Source organism: Fonticula alba, assembly GCF_000388065.1.
Source record: "Fonticula alba strain ATCC 38817 unplaced genomic scaffold supercont2.1, whole genome shotgun sequence".
NCBI lineage: Eukaryota > Rotosphaerida > Fonticulaceae > Fonticula > Fonticula alba.
In genome coordinates this window covers 378,453-383,464 of record NW_009242971.1, presented here as the reverse complement: position 1 = coordinate 383,464, position 5,012 = coordinate 378,453, and positions in this window count along the sequence as shown.

Below are 5,012 nucleotides of genomic sequence, written 5' to 3'. Positions count from 1 at the left end.
CGGGTGAATCGCGCTCCAACGGCCGCCGGGGCGCAGCCCCCCTGGCTTCGGGCCCGGCCGCCAGGCCGCCCCCCCCCCCCCCCCCCCGGGGTGGGGGACCGGGGCCATGAGGCCTTGGGAGCCGGGCCTCGAGGCGCCTGGTGTCGGCCGAAACGACCGGACGATGGGGGTGTCGTCCCGCGAGTGCCTGCCGGCCAGCCTGGCGGGGGGGGGGGGGGGGCGGCCCGGGGCGCGCGCCATTATCGCGGAGAGGACCGCACCCGGTCGCATGTACCAGCCGTGTCGAGAGAATCACGAAGGAAGTCGTCATGGCCTGGCGGGGCGTTGGAGAGCAGGGCAGAGCCTCCGATGAGGAGGCTCCAGCGAGAGCAGGCTGGCGTGAGAAGGGCACCAGGGCTTGAAAACCCTGGCGCACTCGGACGCCGACAGCCCCAGGCAGAGAGGGATCCGCCCTCAAAGACCCGGGAGACAGCAAGCCGCCGTTACTCGGGCCAACGCACGCAGGCACATGAGAAAATGGGCGAAAAAAACAATCCCGCGAACGCTTCTCCCCTCTTCGGGAGAGACGGCCCCCCTCTGCACCGCGTCCCCCCCCCCCCGGGGGGGGAAACAGGAGGCTGACGGGGCGCGCCCGCTATCTCGCCCTCCGCCCGCCCCCTTGGCGGCTGGCTCTCCGGGAGTTCCGGGGAAAGGCCTCTCTCGACGGAAGAAAATAACAACAAAGCAGCAGGCCGGGGTGGGGGCGGAATCCGCCGTGGCCCGTGGCCTCCACGACCGCCGCCGTGTCCCAAAGACGTCCCCAGGAATGATGGGCTCCTTTTGAGAGGCCCTATTCGTCCTCCTCCCCGCCGGGGGGGGGGGGAGGAGCGGAAATGTCCCCGACTGGAAAAGAGGGTGGACGAACGCGCGGGCGCCCGAAGGGATCAAGCACCCTCCGCGCACCGCATTGGGAGGGTGTTGGCCCGGCCTCTTCAGCTCATAGCGCAGGATCAAAATATCTCGGCCGAGGATGGGAACGCACTTCCCGGTTCCCCAGCCCGGAGGGGGGCCCCCGGAACCGGGAAGCGGCCCCCCCGACTGGGGACTGCTCGTAATCCGCCGCCACCGCGGCCGGCTGTCGACAGAGTAAGCAAGGAGGCCCAACCGAGAGTGCCTTCTCCTTCTCCCCCCCTCCCCCGGGCCGCGGCTTGTGCTGGGCAGATTGGCCCGGACATGGAGGCACCTCTTGCTGGGAAAAGGCCTGCTGCTGCCCCAGCCCCACGCCGCTGGCGGGAATAGAACCGCCAGTCCGGCGGCCGGGGGCGTATTGAAAAGAACAGAACCGGGGCCAGCAGGACTGTTTAATCGATGTGTTGAAATGGTGTTGTCCGTTGGCGTGATCCTGGCCCGCCGCCAGAAGGGTGACACGAAATGGACCGTCGGCGCCGGGAGCGGCAGCCGCGCGTTCCGGCCCGGGGAGCCGAAAATTAACCCGGGCCTTTGCAGAGCCGCCCGCGGCCGGGCGTCTTCTCCCCTGACCGGGAGGAGAGCCCGGTCAGGAAAAGGAGAGAAGGACCGAACCAAGGGGAGGGGGGGGGGGGGAAAAAAAACAAGGCCGCCCGTTGTGCAAGCGTCCGTGGAGGATTGCTCCCCTCCCCCGGGGGGTGGAGAATGTGTGGGCAGGGAGGCCTCTGGAAAGGGCCAAAAGCGCCTCCATTGGCATTAAGGGGCACCGGCGGCTGCGTGCCTGCTGGCCACCGGGGGGGGGGGCCCGGGCGGTGTCTTGGCAGCCGACCGGGGCGATGTTGCCCTGCTCTGCGCTACATGACCGAGGTGGGAGGGAGGGCTGCCCCCTCTCCGGTCGAGGGGCGGGGGGGGGGGGGGGGGGGGGGCGGGGGCGACGTCGGCTGTCTGGGGGCGGCCACCCTGGCAGGGCGTTTGTTTGTCCACCTGCCCCCAGGCTGGGGCCTAATCTGTCAGAACCCCTAGCTCGAGGGGGGGCGGGGCACGGCGGGCCTCCCTGTGCCATGTACATGTGCTGGCAGGCGGTGCGGCACCTCCGGGGGGTGGCCGCAGCCCTGCTCCTTCCCTGGGCCCGCTGGCATGCCGCGCGCCGCATGGCCCGAGGTGGCAAGGCTGGCCTATGCAGGGGGGGCGGCGCGGAAGAGGGGATGCCCAGCCGATCGAAGACCGGCACCGGGGGACCCCAAACGGCTGGCACGGGAAACCGGCGAGGCGAGCTGGCGACGGACCGCGAGCCTGTTCCGGAGGACCGAGAAAGGGGGGCTTGTCCGGGAATAAAGGGAGAACCGCGGAGCCCCTCCGGAGGGGTGATATTCCACACCCCTCGAGGCTGGGATGGGGGGGGGGGGGGGGGGGGGGGGAGGGGGGGGTCCCCTCGATATGCACACTCTCCTGGCCCGCGCTGGTCGACCGGCTCCTTTTGGTGCCCTCAACTGGCCAGGGCACGCGCGCGCGCGCGCGCGCGGGCAAACATTCGGGGGGGGGGGGGGGGGGGCGTTGCTATGGAGGAGTTTTGCCCCGCACCGCCGGGGGGGGACCGGGGGAGGGAGGCGCTCATTCGGCGAGGGGCTGCGACGACGGTGCCCACTGGGCCCGCCGAGAGGCCCGGGGGACATGACGGACCGGCCGCCAGCCAGGCCATCCCCTTACTGCATGCGCTGGCGGGGGTGCGGGCATGGGGGGGGTGCTTAGAAGTGGGTAGGACAAGTGGTGCTTGTCAACGGCCAGTAGGGCTCGGTCGCCGGTGCGCCGGGTTGTGTCGGGATACTACGGGCCCCGGTGGACAAGCGCTGGGCGCTGGACGTCGGCCGGGGCAAGGATGACAGAGAGGCCCCGAGTGGTGCGGCAGGGCATGCGGCCCGGGGGGAAACACGCGCGAGGCCCGCGGCCGAAGTGGGGAAAGGCCAAGCCAATGGCCCGTGGCCCGGGGGGGGGGGGGCCCGGGGGTGGGAGACGGGCCGCGGCCGGGCCCTCCCAACAAGCGGATCTAGCCCTTTCTACGGCCCAGGCGCTCCCGACGCCGGAGGGGCAGCGGAGGACGCGTCAAAAAGGCCGGGTTGCCGGCCGCACGGCGTCCGATGCCTCGTAGGGCCGCCGCCGCCGCCGCCGCCGCCGCCGCCGCCGCCGCCGCCCGGAGTCGGACCCCAGCGAGGCCGCCCGCCCTCCGACCCCAGGAGGCGCGCTGGCGACCCTTGGCTACCGGCGGCTGGGGGATTGTTGAGAGCACGTCACCCCGGGCGAGGAACCCAGCCCCGGCGCGCGCGCGGGGGGGGGGGGCGATCGGCCGGGCGGCGCGAAGGGCGCGCCCTTCCAGACATGCATCGGTATGCCGAAGCAGCCGGTGTCCGCCTCCCCTCCCGGTGACCGGGGGGACTCCTGTGCCCCGGCACTCTGGCGGTGGTCCCGCTACACTCCCACACACACATGCAGATACTTACACATTCATGGCCAATAGACCCGCACCTATATTGAGGCGCATATATTCTGGCCCTTTTCATTAGAGCTTGCTGCCATCCGCCCCCCCCCCCCGCCCTCCCCGCGGCTGGCGCTCCGCCGGGGGCCGGGGTGGCCAATGGTCGGAGGTTGGTGGTAGCTTTCGGTGTGTCCCTGCACCCGGCCGGGGGGAGGAATGCGGGCTAACCCCCCCCCCCCCCCCGCTCCGCCCCGGCCCCTCCCCCCGGCTGGAGGAGTGATTGGCCGTTCCCAGGGGGGCGGGCCGGGGGCAAGGGGGGGAAGGGGAAGGGCGAGACTCGGGGCTTCCCCGGGCCTGCTCGCGCGTCCTCGTTCGGGCCTGCCGACCTGGCCCAGACTCATCAGGCCATCTTGCGGCCCGGCCGGAGGAGGGCCCCGGGTCTTGTGGGCGCTGGCCGCCACGCACCTGGGTGCATTCGCAGGCGGCCCCTCATGATGCAGGTGAGCCGCCCTGGTGCGTGGGCCGTCCCCGCTCGGAGTCGAGTGTCGCCGGCTGGCGGGGGTGTGTCATTTTTTGACTCATGTAAGCCGCTCGCCGGCGGGGCCGATTTCGGGGATTATCGCGCGCCATCGCTCCTGCACACCACCGGCGGCGCTTTGCCCCGGGCGAAGGCCCCAGCTGGCTGAAGGGCAAGCGCGCTGGCGGCCGGGCCGGGGCCCGCACCAAGCGCCGCCGCGTCCAGAGAGGGGCGGGGAGGGGGGGGGCACGAAGGGCCCCCGTTCTCGGGTACCGGCCGGCCGATGCTCGCGGTGCCAGGGATGAGTGCTCTCCTCGGGGGGGGGGGGTCGCCTGTGCCACGGACTGACACTGGGCGGGCTTTGACCGGCCAGCCTTCCCTCGGTGGTCTTCTTTTGTTCACGCCTCCCCCCCCCCGGTCGGCAGGGCGCCTCCCCGGAGGGGGGGCGGGGGGGCATGTGTCTTATTCCCCCTCACGCCCTGTTCCCTTCGCGTCTCTTGCTCCGACTCTGCGTCTCGCTCGTGCGTGCGTGCGCGCGCGCGCCAGCTTGTGGCGTGAGCCAAGCCCTCCGCGCATCGGCCCTGCAGGGGGGCCTCGGGCCTCTGAGCTCGGTGTGTGGTGTGCCACTTTTCGCGAGGCTTCCTGGGTCGTCCATTTCCGGGTCGCCCTGCTCCGCGGCTTGCACCCCCCCCCCCCGCCGGGCTATTGGCCTGGCCGTGGAGTTCTTGGGCTTTTCGTCGGTCGTGTCCTGGGCGCGCCCGTGCCGCCTGCCCTCGGCGCCCGGGCATCTTGGGTGTGTACGTGTGCGAAAACTCGCGCGCAGATGGGGCCGTCTTACCCCGAAGGTCGGGAGGCGCGGAGCGAACGACACCGGGGAAGACGCGCCAGCCGCCCGGGCCCACCCGGGCGCGCCATTGCCAAATGGCTCCATTGCCAGTCTTGGTTGATGTCTTGAACCCCCGGCCGGGACCCCGTCCTGTAGTCAGGTGTGGACCCCCGCGCGTGGGTGTGGCCTGTGCGGCTATGCCCGCGGCATTGTCCGCGGTCTTTCCGCCGGGCGTCGTGTGTCCCCCCCCCCCC